Source organism: Staurois parvus, unplaced genomic scaffold, assembly GCF_062004578.1.
Source record: "Staurois parvus isolate SC_StPar_1 unplaced genomic scaffold, SC_StPar_1.0 ptg000048l, whole genome shotgun sequence".
Lineage (NCBI taxonomy): Eukaryota > Metazoa > Chordata > Amphibia > Anura > Ranidae > Staurois > Staurois parvus.
Genome location: NW_028317844.1, coordinates 1,016,600 through 1,035,237, shown reverse-complemented (window position 1 = coordinate 1,035,237; position 18,638 = coordinate 1,016,600). Strand labels below are relative to the sequence as shown.

Below are 18,638 nucleotides of genomic sequence, written 5' to 3'. Positions count from 1 at the left end.
CATGCACTGTAGGCTAGTAAAAGTAAAAAAAAAGTATCTATTTTCTGTGTGGCTTTCAGAAACGAAAGTTATTATATAGATTTATATCTACCAAACAGCAATTAAAATGTTTACCAGCCCAAAAGGTATGACTAATTAAAGTGTATCTAACCACCATAATAAAACTTTAATATATTGCATATTATAAGACCTTAGATGTGATGCACGCAATAGTTTTCTTTTTCTGTCTTTTTTTCCCCTTTATTTTTACCTAGTGATCCTGCCAACAAAAAAACCTCCTGTCCTAAAGATGACAACGCTTACTCACTGTACTGTATCTATGGAGGGGAAACATCACCCTAGGCAAGGAAGTGCGTTAGGACTACAGAAAACCTCCCCCTATATTCTTTCACGTAACAGAGGGAGGCGTTTTACATAGTTACATAATTAGTCTGGCTGAAAAAAGACAAAAGTCCATCCAGTTCAGCCAAAAAAAAAAAGTTATAATTCCTATACCCACAATTTATCCACAGGAAGGCAAAAAAACCCAGCAAAGAATGAAGCAATCTGCTCCTGCAGGGGAAAAAATTCCTTCCTGATGCCCCGAGAGGCAATCGGATATTCTCTGGATCAACGTTACCTATGTAGTCCACAAAGATAGCTGGGAACAGTGCAAACTGATTACAGTACAGGAAAGCAGAAACACAAAAAAAATGATAGTTTTACATGATTTCTGCCAACATCAACAACTATTTTTTTTACTTATTGAACAAATATAACAACATGCTTACAATGATATGTTTAACAGACCACAAACAAGCAAATTAATTTTTTTAATAGTTCTAAGAAGCCATTATATACATTCAGTGTAAGATATAATTAACATAATGGCTTGTAGTCTTTGTTCCCTTGCTACAGTGAGATATTTACCACTGACAAACATCAGACTCCAGCATAATCAAGGAGATACCACCTAATTTACACCACGTTGTAAAGAAATGTACATTTTATATAATTATAATTTATTCTTTTGCACCTCAAAAATAAAAAAAAAAATACTATCAATTCTATCTGTCTCTGTTTGTATGGTTGCTTCAGCAGTCCAGACAAGAATAGCTGCACTGTGTCTATAGATGCCCCAGGCGCTAAACATGACCACGTTTATTAATATAATATGCTAACATGGTTCACAGACATGCAGACTGACATAAATGGCATAGCAGGACTTTACAATCTGCAATTACTGTTCCTGGTACTGAGATATAATTAACCCCTTCACGTGCTCATCAGCATACTACCGTGTCAATAATGTAGTTAAATCATTGCATGGAGAGGCCCTCTGGAAAACAGCAGCTATTCTTCGCTCAGTCACCTCACATAATAACCAAGAGTTCTTATTTATTATTTTATTACCTTTAAAAAAGCATGTCAGTGATGAAATAGACTTCTTTTATTAATCCTGTATAAAGGACAGGTGCTTCAGTTTAATGGACTGGGACTTTAAACAGGCATCAAAAGTCTTGTCTTTTATCTGCCTTCCTCCTGAACATCTCATCCTTTTTTTGTTGGGGGGTAGGCTACTTTAGCTGTTCACCAGGATAGACTGCAGAAAATAAGTTTTCAGACTGTAAAATCCTTCTTGAGAGTACATTATGGGACACAAGTTAAGTATTAACTAGTATTGGTAGGTTAATTGGCTCCTGTACAAATTGGCCCTAGTATGTGTATGAATGTGAGTTAGGGACCTTAGATTGTACGCCCCTTGAGGGATAGGGACTGATGTGAATGTACAATATATATATATGTGTAAATGGACGGCGCTATATAAGTACCTGAAATAAATAAATAATAAATAAAATATTCAGGTACATAGGGTTATTCTGCAACCTTCAAGATATTGGATACTGGCAGAACAAAAAAGTTACAAGAACAGCCAGGTATAACCAACTACCAGCATGCCACATTTTTTTTTACCAAGCAATAGTGAATCATAGGAACAGAGAGGAGGGTATTCTGTCCTGCAACAACTGTTTCAACTTCAAGAAAAGATTTTGACTGTAAGTGAAAAATCGTATTTTCTTAATCGTACATTACAGGACACAGGATGAGGATTCAGGTACATAGAGATGTTCAAAAGAAGTCCAACTGAAGGGTGGGCAACACATCAAATGAGAGACAAAAACACACAGGTTAACAGAGGTAGCTCAACAGAGCCTACAGAGCTACCTGAAGAACCTTATGCCCAAAGCCAGCATCAGAGGAGACCTAAACAACCACCTGATAAGAGGTGTAAACCTGAAAAACATATGTGAATATACCATCAAAATCTGTGCTGGTTCAGATAAATCATAAGCTGCAAACACTAAATTCTGATACAAAGAATTCACAAGATGTACAAATAAAAGTGTAGCGATAAAAGTGTGAATGAACAATATCTTAACTGAACATTCATTAAAGGGGATGTGACATTAATTCCAATACAATAAAACATATTATGACAATGAAATAATGAGTCCCAATTTCAAGAATTAAAAAAAATCTCAAAAAGTGTAAATGTGAATCTTCAATTGCTAGGTGATCAAATGTTATCCATGTGAAAACACGTGTCACCCCACTCTGTGATCAAAGAAGGCTTACCAGATGTATATGACCAACAAGTTATAGAATGGTCGAAATCAGCTCAAGAATGATCATTAAGCAATCGCTCCAACCTCTTCCATAGCCTCCAAATGCGTTTCAAATGGCGTTCACCCAAACGGCCTTTTTACACAATGCAGAGGATTAACCCCTTAGGTTCCACAGTGAGTATAACAAGCATGCTTTACTGCATATACAGACTGAATTTACTGTTGTAGGTTTAGTAACACTTGAAGTCAATAGGACGCAATTTTGCATTGAAGTCAATAGGGGGAGTTTTTGCATTGAAGTCAATGGGAATGCCATTTTGCATTGAAGTCAATCGGTTGTGATTTTGCACTAAAGTCAATTATCATTATTGGCACCTTTTTTTTCTATCGACAAAACGCAGATGACCTTATTTTCTGCTGATATATCAGTGCATCACTAGTTCTAACTCTTTCCCACTATAACTATAATGGAAAAAAAAGAACTATAGCTGGAGCTGCAGTTTAAATTGGTAAGCCATGAACAGCTGTTTGATGCTACATAGCTACTGTGACAGGAAGACCCTGAACACAAACAGCACAAAACGATTTTAGATCCTCACTGAATAAACAAGAACGGCAGCATACAAAATGCAAATATGTCCCAGATGGTGCCCTATTAATCATGCACCATGCTTAAGATTGCTATAGACATAAACATCACCAATTCATTCAAATACTGTTGGCTGTCAGGTGTCATGCCTACGCCTTTGTATTGTAAATTCCTGGTCGCTATAAGGCAGCGAGTTGTTCACCACTGAGAAATGACTAATGCTCCGCGGTAAACACTGTAAAGTACCTGTGTACATGTATCGATCAGTTTAGCCATATTCTGCACAGAAAATCAATACATAAGCACATCAACAAACAGCATGTGTAGAGAGCTTACATAACTCCTTACTTGCCAATGTGAGTGCCGCAGACAATGTTTTGCTTCAGAGGCTCAAATTATTGGGTAAAGTCACTCTCTATGGCACAGAAGAGACCTTGGGGGAGATTTACTAAAACTGGAGTGAGCAAAATCTGGTGCAGCTCTGCAAAGAAACCAATCAGCTTCTAGGTTTTATTGGCAAAACGTAATTGAACAAGCTGACGTTAGAAGCTGAGGCTACCATGCACAGCTGCACCAGATTTCGCACTCTCCAGTTTTAGTAAATCTCCACAATGCATTTTTTCAATATAAAACAAAGTGTCATTTAGTCCTAGGGCCCTTCTGCCTATGCAGATGATGTGCTTTTTTATCTTTCTCAACTTTGGACCTCTCTTCCGGTGCTGATGGATGAATTACATAGGTTTGATTTGTTGTTTAATTTTAAGATTAACTATAATAAATCCGAAGTTTTGCCAATACACGTCCCTGTCAATTTAAAGGCTTCCATGCAGCAATCGTACCCTTTCTTGCGGCAGATGGGCTCCATTCCATATCTGGGCACTTACATCTCCCCGGACTCTAGACCTTTATACAATCTTAACTATGGTAGGCTCCTGGATAGAGTGATGGGAGACTTGAAGTCTTGGAAGCACTATTCGTTAACATGGTTTGGCAGAGTGAACGTGCTTAAAATGAACGTCCTCCCTCGGATTCTTTACTTATTTACTGCTGTCCCATCACTCTCCCACAGGCCTTCTTTAGATGCTTGAAAAAGTCTTGTTTAGTGTTCAATTAGCATAGGAAATGCCCAAGACTGGCCTATAATATACTATGTAGACATAAAAGAGATGGTGGACTAGGCCTGCCAGATGTGGCACTATACTATAAAGCGGTGGCCTTAGTGCGGATACTGAATTGGCACCACCTCTCCTCGACTAAGCTATGGGTTCCATTAGAGAAGACTATGGCGGGTAGAAATTTAACAGGTGCCCCGTGGATACCTGTGTTGTAAACTCCAATAAAAATTCTGAAACAAAACCCCAAAGTGTAATCATCAAAGGCAGGAAGTTTTCATTCAAATGAAAGTTCAAATAGCTGTAACAAAGGCAATGTGGAACTTTAAAATTCCTGGAGGTCTCTATCTCCTGCCAATTAGGATTTTCATAGACAATGATGCTTAAAAGAAGCAGGTTCTAGAGGGACAGTATGACCAACCTGTCAGATGTAGAGGATCATGTCTCATGTAATTAGTCATGAAAGTTCAGCACAAATGGTGTCTACAGAATTGACAAATTAACGGATTAATTTATTCAACATCAAAGTCAGTTAATTAGGTCTCAAACAGGATTTGGCAGCAGTTAACATCCTTCTCCCTGTACAAACAAAGAATAGCAAGTCTTGTCTCCTAATCATCTACCCATATTGTATGACCCAAAGAAGTGCTAGCCTTTTAGAGTCTATGGTGCATACCTCTCAAAGCAGACACCCTTACAAGTCTGAAACACTAGCAGCTAACCTAAAGCTGGGTATGCATACAGAACTCACAGATCCTCGCATTCCACACAAGCAATGTGTGGCTGGGGATAAGTAGGATTGTCCCCGAGCCAGCTAGGGCCATTTTGATTAAGGGCAGATGATTCATGTAGCATATACTTCCTGGAATCCATATGCTCTTAGCTCAGGCATGAAGGAAGGTGTGCTTATCTAAGAAAACCCCTCCTGAAGACTCCTGGGATGTGTGACATCATTTGCCTAGGCATGAAAAGCAGGAAGTACTGCAACTGAAGAAATGTATAAAAATAATAATAAGACAAGTAACTATAATATACATTCTTCTCTATTTACTAATGCTAGCAGCATGAAGATTAAAAATAGTCAGTATTGATTAAGGGCCGGTTCACAATATAAAAAAGCAGTCCAGATGCGTTCTGGATGCGCATTTTTATGCATTTTTGGTGCGTTCCGCTGCATTTTTATGTGTTTTTGCCACAGTCTGGTGCATTTTTGCCGCATTCCAGTTTATTTGTTCCCCTCTTTTTCTTCAATTTAAATAGGGACGTGTGCATTCTAGTGTATTTTTTATGCGTTTTACCGCGTTCCAGTACAGTTCTGTGCAGGAAAAATGCAGCCTGTTTTTTTTTACGTCTGGAACACAGTGGAACTGCAAACACTGATGTGAACTATGACACTGACAACCATATAACCTACTTTCTGTGCGTTTTGGCTGCATAAAAAAGCAACTGAAACGCACGTAGCGTGAACTGGCCCTAAGAGAGCAAAGTTCAGCTCTAAGAAAAGAACGTTTTGATTCAGGGTAAGCTTGTGGCTTTATAGGGAGAGACTTTTGCACTGGCTGAAGGTAGGCTTTAACAATCAGAAAATTTTTAATTTACAGTAGTTTATTTCCTTGCTACAAAATGGAAAAAAATGTTTGTTGTTGTCGTTCTGTGGAATGACTGTTAGTTTGCCCTTTTTCTCTGCAACAATTAAAATGGTTATAAAGGTTGTTTTTTTATTTTTCTTAAACCAGACTCTCAACCAGTCAACCAGTTACAGATCTCTATCATGATTGGGACTATGGGGAGGCCAAGGGCATTAACTTGAATTTCAGCTTTAAACCGATCCTTTAAATTAAACTCCTAGCCTAATCTAAACTGTAACTGTAATACTTGATTAAAGCCTAACACTTAGCCCTATCATTTCACCAACCCTAAAATAACCCCCCTATGCTATACTGCTCTACTTAATCCTCTGCCAAACACTATATTAAACCCCTAAAACTGCATATATGTATACCTTAAAGTGATTCTAAACCTTTTTTTTTTTTAAATAATAAAAATGCTCTGTACCTGTACGTACCTGCTCTGTGCAATGGTTTTGCAAAGAGGAACCCTGATCCTTGTCTTCTGTGGTCCTCCGCCGGTGCTCCTGGTTCCTCATTTTTGGCGATTGCCCTCAAAGGAAGCTGCTTCCTATGGGGCACTTGTGCGAGCTCAATGCCATGCGTGCTGCCAGCGTCCATTGACTCCTTGATCACAGAAGGCTATTTACCTTAATGCAAAAAATGCATTAAGGCAAAAAAATTTAAGCTTTTGGAACCATTTTAAGGCTCCATGCACACTGGGCAGTCTGATAACACTGGTAATGTTAGCTGTGTAAAGTCAAATTAAAAACGTGAGTTTTTCAGCATTTTTTTAGCGTTTTTGCATTAGCGTTTAGCAGTGTTTGGCCGAGTTTAGCAGCGTTTTGCCATGTTTGCGTTTTTTGGTGTGTTTTCCACCCCCCCAAATTTTTTTGGGTGAAAAAAAATCCGAAAATGCCGGTTTGCAGTGTTTTACTGCGTTTTGCTGCATTTTTCAGCATTAGAGCGGTTTTACAGCTATAAAACTCCTCTAGAAACCCACTAGTCCTGGGTTTTTTTTCCAGCCAAAAAACATTGATTACAGTCTATGTGTGAATGGACACATAGGATAACATGCTGGGGAGTTGACTGGCTCTAGAAAAAAACATCAAAAGCCAAAAACAGCAGTTGTAAAAACATCCAGTGTGCATGAAGACTTACAGTACAAAAGTATTGGTACCAAATCAGCCCAACAACTTGTTCTGCCAAGATCATTGCCCACATTTTCTGGGTCAAATTGTGGTGGTGAATAATGCAATCCTGAATTAAGCATTATGCACACCTAAAGGGAATTCAAAATACCACAGTGACAATGTACAGCAGGGATATATTTCTAGTACCTGTTATTTTGACACATTTGTAACACTGCGATAACATATGAATGTCAGGTATGACTCTTAAGATATAACTGTGTAGAAGCAGAATTAGCAAAAAATAGACTATTTATTCAGCAAAGGCTGATACAGTTCTTACTTGCTCTCTGCTGAGTGTGTTGTCAGGCGACAGACAATCTATTTTAATATTTAGCGCTTGGGACATACATAATGTAATGTGTAGCACAGAAAAGCTCTTTCCTTGGTCAGATCATCTGTAAACTATCAGCATGTTAAATGCATGGGCAGTTTATACATTACGCCCCTTTTACATGGGTGCCCTCTGTTTCACTTCCACTGCCCTGATGAGCCGGACCAGAATAGAAATGATTTTCATATATGTGACATCCAAGTCCATTCTTATTTTTTTCTCCATCTTATGATAGAAGAAAAAGCAGATCCATGTAATCCCTAGGAGTGGCTAGATGTAAGCAAACGTGTGCCCAACTTTTTCTGCCAACAATAGAGGACAATAAAGCCAGACCTAGATTAAAAACCTTTTTCCATTCAGTCCAATGGCACCTGAATGGAATTGGATGTGGAAAGATATAGGCAGAAGCAGGTCTGGCTACCCAAGAAGATACATTACAGTCTGTTTTTCATCAATGCAGGAATGCCTGTGTATATGGGGCTTTAGAAAGTAACTGCAGTTAGAACACTGTAAGGGCTCATGTACACTGCAGCTGCTAAACTCACGTTTAGGAGCTGTTCAACATTTTTTCAGCAGCCCCTGAACTCACCCTAATGTTTTCCTATGTGTCCATGTACACATCTTCGCTTACAGTCGTTTACAGGCATTTGAGTTTACAGTCGTTTTTTTTTAATGCACCAAACTTGCATTCAGACATCGATTTTTATCAGCGTTTCAAACGAAAAACGCTTGTAAACGCGTCTAAATGCAGCAAATTGCATTTATAAGTGTTTGCAATTTTTTAACTCTTCCAGTTCCCTATGCTGTCCAGAGCCTTTTTTCATCATGAAAAATGCATGCAAAGAATTTTCAAGGTGCTCAGATGGACAAAACACTGAACACAGGATGTTCCTACCAAGCTTGTCACACATTGTAATGACCAATTCACACCTCAGACCTCTCCCGCCCTTGGAAATAAAAGATATGTTAATGACCATTTACACCTCAAATTCTTCATGAAGACCCCCTGCCAGGTGGCCTTAATGACTCACTCCAGCAGACACCTTTCCCACCCTTGGAGACAAAAGAAATGTTAATGAGCAACTCACACCTAATTATCTCAACACATACTGCTGTCTCTGCTTCTACTGTGTGTATTTATCTGAAGCAGTCTGAAATAGGTAATAATTTACCACTTTTCAGTGCATTCTGGGCATTTGGGAGGTTCTGCTGTGCTTATCTTTAAAAAATGCTTCCAAACGCAAACGTGCATAAACACGTTATGCAAACTCAGCTAAACAGACTTTTTTTTACCTACGTTTTCCAGCAGTCAGTTTCCATTGTTCAGAAATGTCCCGTGTACATGGGGCCTAAGAGAACAAAGTGTAGGGAGTTCTTAACACTGGATAAGCTATGACCCTAAATGAGAACGCTCTTTAACTATCCTTATTTCATTATCTTAATATTACACTTATCCTGCTAAATACTATCTTGATGATGTCTTGTGCATTGGTGTTACCTAATCCAGATCCAAGGCATTCAAAATAGTTCTATCACTTGTATTTTTCCTGTATGCACACCTAGAGAAAATGGTTTTGCCTGTTATTGAAAGGACCAGTAAAGCAACAATGCACTTGAGTTTATATACTGATCCCAAATAATTCCTGTGATGGCATCCCTAAAGCTTACCTATAAATCAAGGGGATAAAGAACATATTGCTTATATCTCAGTAATCCGGAAGGCAATCTATTCCACTTGCAACTAAAATACAGCATTTTACACATGACCAGTAGCCAGGACCAAGGCCATTGTAAGGATTGCCAGCACGTGGATAACATTTAGACTGTCTACCATAACCAGCTGCTAGCCAAAGATTACTGTATAGGTAATATTTCTTTTATAAGAAATTTCAAAAAAGAAAATACATGCACACCCTTTAACACAACAAACAGTAACAGCAAGCTACTCTCTATGTGTATTGCTGAAATGTTTTCTAAAAAAAAATGCTAGCATGGCATTATGAGTGTAAAACGTCTTATCATACCATGTATGCAAACTATTATTCTGTCCTGCTATGTGACCTGATCAGCATGTTCAGCTGATTTCTTTTGCTGCAGGATGCCACTTACAGTAATCCTATTCATGTTAACTCGGACAATCACACTGTGAATACCTTTTAAACCTGGCTGGTCTAATGGTTTATTATTGCCATCTGCTGCATATGTCCAAAGTGTGACATAAGGTAATTTTTTGACTACTGCTAGCATATGAAACTAGCAAATCAACCCTTTCACTGCCACAGTCAATTTTTGCACACATGGTAAAATGCACATTTTAGGCCTGAAGTTTACTAAAAAAAACCCCACATCATTTTATATTTTCTGAAAACATAGACCCTGAAAAACGCTGGCAGTTGTACCACTACTTATCAAATTTAAATTTTAAGTACAAAATTACACTCAAATAAAATTTGAGTGCACACAAACAAAAAATAATATCCTGTTTTAAATGGTAACATTAAATGGTAACATTAAAAGATTAGGTTGTGTTGAATTAATAGACACCAAATATGTCAAACGTAAAAATCGCACACCCCAGTAAAATGGCAAAAAACATTTGTACTCAAAGTTGCCCATAGGTAATGCTTTAAAAGGATTAACAGCTCATGAATTTAGAGATAACAGTGAATGATGGCCATACAATTATTGCTCTTACTCCAATGTGTGAAGCAATACCTAATATGTGTGGCACAATGCCGTTTTTGTACACGTGTGCCCTTAATGTGGGGTGCATGTACATTGGGGCAAGGGGTTGTTTCAATTTTAAACTTTTTTCTTAAAGTGGCATTCCAGCCTTAACCCAACTGGTCTTAAAATACTGCAGGTGGCAGGTTCTTTTCTAATATATTTCAGGTTACCAGTCTTTACATGTGGTGGCTGCAATTATTTACATTTTTCAGACTAAGAACCTTTTTAACAAGTAAAGAAAATACCTACCTTCTTGCCAATATGCAGAGCTGTTGATAAAAGCAAAAACAGTGTTCTCTACCATATATAAACTAGTTATTTCCCCACCCCCAAATAATGGAAATGAAGGGTAATATGTTTCAAGCCAGCTATAGATTGATTGAATCTCAGTCATTTCAGCAGGGACTGGCTGAAATTCAATCCATCTATGGGCAGGCTGATTATACCCAAGCCGATCTATTGATTAACTTGGGTACAAGCAGCATGTCGGCTTTCTAGCATGCAATTATTGCCAGCAGCTATAGCCGCTAGCAGTAATCGTGTTCTCCTGGCAGAGACAGCTCCCCGAACCCGAGAGAACAAAATAGCTCCACGAGAGGGATTCTGTATTGATGAGGGAATCAAGAGATTTTCTTTCCTGAAACCATAGATAGCAGGAAAGAAAATTCCATGATCTATGGCCTGCCTTACGTCTGCCGTGGGTTGGCAAACATGGCTCCCTTAATTGACACCATGGAGAAGTGAGTGAAGCCATCCAGGGACAGGAAGTGTGTTATTCCCAGAATTATACCGTGTAAATAAAAAAAAAAACTAAAGTAGTCACCTCATCTAAGGACTAGTAAACTGAAATATATTACATTTTAATTTGGGGGTTTAGATACATTTTAAGGTCTACAAGCAGTGCATCCTGATATGTGCCCTCTGCAGTACATCTGCCCCTGTAGGGGTGGGCAAAATAACAACAAAACCACATAGAAAAGAATAACTTTGACATAATCTAGTCACAAAAACACACAAGTAACGAGAACAGTGTATGTGAAAACTCACAAATCAAATTGTACTGGACATACCTATCAATTACATTTTGATTTGTGAGTTTTACAAGCAACAAAAGGCAGAAGAGTTCCAAATAACTCATACACCTATTTTGCCTGAGCTAAAAGACATTTTACCGACAAGGACAGACATTTTAACAAGATACTGTAGTTACTACATAACCCCAAAGTACAGCCTTCAAAAATTCCACAGATTTGATAAAGTCTTTCTGCCACTCAACAAAAAACTTATGTTGAGAACTTTGTGAGCTGTAATTTAATGTACAGATACAGTTTGGAAACTGTATCCAAGGCCCACACACAGCTAAAAAGCTGATGTCTTGAGCAAGGAAAAAAGTAGCATAGTCTGATGAGTCAACTTTAACTCTATGGCCTTCATCCAGACTTGTTCATTTTTGGAGTTAAAGAAACGATGCTTTAGACTCACATTTTATTGTGTGCAACTGATAAACATGGTGGGGGTCCATAATGGTATAAGGTGCAAATGTCTCACGGAAATCATAAGCTCTAATAATTGTTGCATGGCACAAACACTGTTCCTTCAGATTTTCTCATATTGCAGGATGATAATGCCTCCATACTTTAAAGGGGAGTTCCACCCAAAAGTGTAAGCTCTGCTTATATGCCTCCTCTCCCCCTCCGCTACCACATTTGGCACCTTTTGGGGGGGGGTACCCGCTCCCACTTCTGGCTCAGTTCTCCACGGTGAACCGAGCCAGATGTTCGGCCCCCTGCAGCCCTCTGAGACATTTTACAGGTCCCAGAAGACTGTGGCCCATTCACAAAGCATAGCACACTTCGCGCATGCGCAGTAGGAAACCTGCTGTGAAGCCGCAAGTCTTCACTTGCTTTTTCCCTTATTCAAGATGGCAGCATCAACACCCAACAGCCAGTTGAAGAATCAACACCACTGAATCCCTAGACAGGTAAGTGCCCTAATATTAAAAGTCAGCAGCTACAGTATTTGTAGATGCTGACTTTTAATTTTTTTGGCGTGGGGCCGGGGGGCCAAAACTCAGCTTTAATGAGCTCCATCATGAAGTCAAATACTTTTTAAGACCTCCCCAATCACCAGATTGATATATTTTTGAACCATTATGATACAATTTGAATCACAGAACTCAAAGTAGTGGAAGCTTTTGTTGAAGGAGAGTGCCCGCTTCACACAGTTCAGCACTTGTATGGCAGCATTCCTAAAGTGACTGAAGCTAAATGCAAAGTGTGGTCCTCCTCCTTTTAAGGTTTTTGACAGAAATATATACTGATATACAGTATATGCGTTCTACCTAGAAAACAGATTCTACAGCATACACGTATGCTCCTACATGCATGCACTCACACATGCAAGCAAATCCACAGGAACACGTGGGCACTGTACATTCATTGGGTGCACTCAGAATCTGGTGCATAGTAACCAATCAGCTTCCAAGTCTTATTGTCAAAGCTTAATTGAACAAGCTGAAGTTAGAAGCTGATTGGTTAGTGTGCACTGTGGCACCAGATTCTGTGTGTACCAGTTGTTGTAAATCTCCCCTATTGTGTTACTTACAGTAATATTCAAAGTAAAGTAGCAGGAACACTTTCAGGGTTAACATAAGGAGGAAAATGGAAAGTGTTGAAACTCACAGCAACCAATCCAAATACTGATGTTAGATCAATACAAGGTGAAAACTGACACTGTCAGCTCTTTTTGCAAGCTGCAGATCAACATCCTCATCGTGGAAGCGTGTACACAGTTAATAGAAATTCAGGTAAGTGACTCACTTGGCAGTTAAGCTAATGGATGAGGATAATGTATCATGTTCTTCCAAGAAAAGTTAGTAATGTTATCTTCTTTTTTTTATTGTAACAGATTCCTCAATAGCAAAGTGCAGGAAGCAGGAGAGAGCAGGCCAGAGCTAGCAACCACAGAAGCTTGTCACCGTCTCCATAACAGAGCATCTTGGGCTTGCACCGGCCCCTTCATCACATACTGGGGGTAAAGAGGGCATACATTCAGCTGGAGGTGCCTGTATTCACAGTAAATGTGAGTTTGCTTTGGACCCTACTTATTCAAACAAAAATGTCTTCCTCTACCCATTCATGGAACATACAGGGACAGGCTGACTCAAAATGCTCTTATTTTGTACCTTACTGTGGATAGAAAACGAAAAAAAAAAATAAAGAATAAAGCTTTCTAACCACATTGCCACAGACCATTCCCAATAATAAAGGTGCTCGCTTTGTTAAAGAGTAGCTCCAGTTAGTTTTTTGAAAATTAAAAGTCAGCAGCTACAAAAACTGTAGCTGCTGACTTTTAATAATCAGACACATACCTGTACCAGGGCCCAGCAATGTGCTCAAACAAGGGGGGCAACAACTGTGTTTATTCCTCGGCACCAGGATCTTAACTGTGGGCACCCGGCTGTCACAATTTGCAGCTTCACAGTTTTGTGCCCGCCGTGCTGCGCATTGTGACCTGTGACATGTCCCAGAAGACTGCGGGGAGGGAGGGGGGAAGGAGAACCTCCGCTGAGATCGCCTAGGCAATTCATGCAGAAGTGGGAGCGGGTACCTGTCAAAATCAGGTACATGCTCTTCCCTCCACCCTGAAAAAAAATTGCCAAATGTCAAAGAGGAGTGGGGGAGGAGGCCCTAAAGAGGAACTTCCCCTTTTGGGTGGAGGTCCACTTTTAAGGTGTAATTACTAAGACTTCACTAAGACTTCAGAAGAGGTCTCCACACTTATCCCTTTCCGATAAAAAATTCCACCACTACACTGCTCCAGTTTGGCAAGTGTTTTCATCTGCTGTAATGCACCTGTGGTCTACCTTGGCCTACAGAAAGTAAGAGAAAGTGTGTTTCCCTACACCAAGCAGCGAGGTAGACCTTCCATTACTGTAATTTCCATTAAGAAACCTTAAATGAATAGTAACAACACATACCACTCAAGATGAGAAAAAGCAACAGCTTATATTATTCAGGCAAGGAACACACCCATGTCACACATGGAAAACAAACATTTAATCCCACAACTGTATTTTTAAAACACTGCTCTCATATATACTGGATATTCAAAAAAGAAAATGAAAAAGTTTAAACTAGGTTGAATTAAATTTTTAGTAGTGATGCACCGAAATGAAAATTCTGGTGCCGAAACTGATACCAAAAATTCAGAATGCACGTGGTCGAAAACCAATCTAAAACCAAAATGTCTGCATATGTGGGGGTGGGGAGGCTCCAATTTTTTTAAAATATTTTTTCTACTTTAATGTATATTTGTATTTATTTTTTTAACTAATTATTTTGTTTGCTATCACATAGGAGACCAATAGTCCCCTATGTGATAGCATATAAGTGACAGGTTCTCTTTGTAGGGGGGAGGGGGTGGGGTGGGGCAGCGTGTGCAAGGAGGGTGCAGGAGAGGAGCAGTATATACAGAGAGGGTCCCTCACTGGCTGTCATTATATGTCAGTGCCGGTTTTGAAATGTAAATACTGGCTTTTTTTTCCTTCACTATAGCTCAGAGAATGAAACAACTAATGAAAACCTCATTACATGATAAGAAGAAATTTAGCTTGTAAGTCAAACATGGCTCATCATAAAAGGCAAAAAACATCTTGTTAGGATGACATATATTTATATAATGACTAGAATGTACCCTGCCAAAACCATGAAAGTCTTGGTGGAAAATATACTACAATGAGTATTGCGTGTGGGTGCTAGCAGTGGGTGCAAGCAGTGGCCTTTTGCCACATGACTTCAACTGTGTATGTGGGTTTTTAGTGTAAGAATAATTGGGTTGTTTCTGAAAAAAACAAATAATTGCAGTAGCAGAAAAAAATAACATGTTATTTCACCAAGATTGGATGATGCAGTTATGATTGATGGCATTAAAATTATTTTGCTTTTTGTTTTTTTATTAAAGTGTAAGGTTATTTATTTGTATATTTTTTGAGAGTGGTATTTTCACAGACAAGGTAAAATCTTTATCCAGTAATTCAGAACTGTACTCAAATGCCTATCAGAGTAAAGCATTCTGTAACAATCTAAACATGGCCAGTTCTCTCATGAAGATCTGATTCAAGGCAGGGGGCCATTGACACCACTCAAGAATCCAAACATGGTAAAGATTTTCTCATGAAAATCTGATTCATAGCAGAGAACTACTGATACTATTTAACTATCCAAAATATAACCAATAAGATTCTCATGTGAAGATCTGATTCATGGCAGAGAACTACTGACTACCCAACTATCCAAACATTCTTAATACGATTCTCCCATGAAGATCTGGTAAATGGCAGAGTGCCACTAACAGGTCAGAACCTGACTAATCTGACCACAAAAATAAGCCTTTGACCAGCTTTAGAATTTAATTACAACATAAAAAACATCTATAAGTAAGCTGAATCATTGGGGTTGATTTTCTAAAGCTCTGGGGCGAATTCCCTTGCAAAGCAGAACTTCCTTACAAAATAAACTATTTGCCTTTAGTAAATCAACCCCATTATGTCAGTGGTGTAAAACCCAAAAGGAGTATGGATACATATTTCATTCTATGGCGTATTATCACAACAAAAGACAGACCAACAGCAAGTCTTATGTGCTTAAGGTGTTTAAATGCTATGCACACCCATGCAAGGGGCCTAAACACACCCAGAACACAGAAAACTGACTGGCTTTAACAACAATTCCTGTTTGCAGAATTTAAAAAGTCCCTAATGACTTGTCATATGCTGCATACTTAGCTTAGCATCCATGCAACTATCAAAAGAACAATATTCTTAACACAATTCTGCTCCCCCTGTTAAATAGTGATGATCATATTGTGGCAGATAGCATGTATGTGGATTTGCTTCTTAGCATTACAAAATGTAAACAGTATGATTGACATTTTTGGCACTACATAGTTATTCTTTTTTTAATCTTTAAAGCAGTATGTTTCGTTTTAGGAAAAAAACATCTTTTATATTTTAAATAAAGGTAAGCCTGTCATTTTTTTTAAATGATCCATTTGACAGAAATGTCAAATGAATGCCATGGCCTACCTATGGCAAGGTTGCAGAAGTATGTACGGCCCACTCCACTCCTAAATAGGGACTTACATTTATTTAGAAAAAAAATGCAGTGTCTTTAAGGTGTTAAAGTACTTAGTTCCCCAAATCTGTGAACTTCATGTACTCTCTGCCTTTGGACTGTTATCAGTTAACATAGAACTGAGGGATCAGTGACAGGCACTTATTAAAGGCTAAGTTCACCTTTTTAAAATACCTTAGATTGTACGCCCCTTGAGGGTTAGGGACTGATGTGAATGTACAATAAATATGTAAAGCGCTGTGTAAATTAACAGCGCTATATAAGTACCTGAAATAAATAAATAAAAAAAAATAATACATGCACATATTTTTGCAAGGAAACTATGTGCATTTATTATTTTTTTACTCTGCAGTCTGTAGCATTGCTCCCATCGCAGGTGTAATGCCAGAATCCTGTAGACTGTCAGCCAGTTTTCTGCCCATATACCCATTATGGGCAGACAGTAGCTGACGTCTCCATGACTGTACTCTTCGTTTGTCCTCATCCTAGTTATCCAACTGCACTTTTAGCGTTACTTAAAATTCTATTTCCTCCTCTCCTCTTCCTTTCTCTGTCAGGGTCCCCCAAGGTTCTGTTCTTGGACCTCTCCTATTCTCGATCTACACCTCCCCCCTGGGTCAGCTAATAGCCTCCCATGGCCTCCAATACTGCCTCTATGCTGATGATACACAAATTTATCTCTCTACCCGTCAGCTCACAAATCACCAAACAGACATATCAGCCTGGATGTCACAACACTTCCTCAAACTTAATTTATCCAAAACTGACCTCATAATATTTCTGTCCCCATGTGCCTCTTCCCCTGATTTCTCTGTTAAGATCAATGGCACAACTATCAACCCACCCCTGCATGCCAAGGTTCTAGGTGTAATCCTGGACTCTGAGCTATCTTTTCCACCCCACATCTAATCACTGTCCAAATCTTGCCGCCTCAACCTATGCAACATCTCCAAAATACACCCCTTCCTAACCAATGGCACCACAAACCTTCTAGTTCACTTCATAGCCATCTCTCGCCTTGACTACTACAACTCCCTCCTCACTGGATTACCTTTACATAGGTTATCCCCCCTTTAGTTCACCATAAATGCTGCTGCTATGCTCATCCACCTTACCAACCGTTCAGTGTCTTTTACTCCTCTCTGTCAATCCCCCCACAGGCTTCCACTCACCCTACATATTAAATTCAAAATACTAACAACAACCTATAAAGCCATCCACAACTTGGCCCCCAGCTACTTCACTAACCTAGTCTCAAAATATCTACCTAATCGTTTTCTTTGTTCCTCTCAAGACCTCTTGCTCTCTGGATCACTTGTCACCTCCTCCCATGCTCGCCTCCAGGACTTTTCCCGAGCCTCTCCGGTCCTATGGAACTTCCTACCCCAATCTGTCCAACTGTCTCCTACTCGGTTTGCTTTAAGACAATCCCTGAAAACCCTTCTCTTCAGAGAAGTCTATTCTGCCCCCAACTAACAACTGCGCTTTTATTTTCTCCATCAGCTCATCCCCCACAGCTAGTACCTTTTGTATCACTTGACTCTCCCTCCTAGATTGTAAACTCTAACAAGTAGGGCCCTCTGATTCCTCCTGTATTTAATTGTATTGTAAATGTACTGTCTGCCCTCATGTTGTAAAGCACTGTGAAAACTGTTGGCACTATACGTCCTGTATTATAATAATAATAATCAATTGTGGAAAACCTCTTTCAATCCTATTCTCTCTGTAGCTTTCTGTGTCACTTTTCTGCTCCCCATCCCTCTTTATGACAATAAACATGAATACTTGGTCAAGCTAAATATTCTTGTTTATATAAGCACTGAGCAACAGAGGTACCAGAGGGTGTTTGGATTTGAGTGTATATGGGCACTTTAAGAGCCAAGGTGAATTTTCCTGACTCATATAATTTGCTTTTTAATGCATTAACAGTAAAACCCTTCTTCTATCAAGAAAGTGGAGCAATCCTTATATCCTAAGTTTAGGTAAAACTTAGAAAAAATAATAAGCACATGGGACGGTATTTCCATTTAATCCAATGTCCCCTTTACTGGTGCTGACTATCATAGATAAAATCCTCTGTCCTTCTCCTATACCCCCAACCACAATCTCCCGGTGCTGCGGGGTTAACAGAGCTGAGGGACCTGTCACAGGCACTTATCAAGAATGCCAACTATACCCGCCCTCCTCTTCCATTCATGGAAGCTTACAATAACTTCCATGAATCAGAATCTACATATGAATCAATGATGGGCAGATAAATAAAAGGTCTGCCTCCATTTGTAGGGGTATGGGGGTGTTGGGGGCAAAGGACAGAGGATTTCAACTATGACAGCCAGCAC

At 39.2% G+C, this 18,638-nt stretch overlaps 1 protein-coding gene across 5 annotated transcripts in view; it reads right to left on the bottom strand.

Annotated features, from left to right (window-relative positions):
* FYN (FYN proto-oncogene, Src family tyrosine kinase) overlaps positions 1–18,638 on the bottom strand; it is a 259,186-nt gene that overhangs the window by 92,009 nt on the left and 148,539 nt on the right. The window lies entirely within an intron of this gene.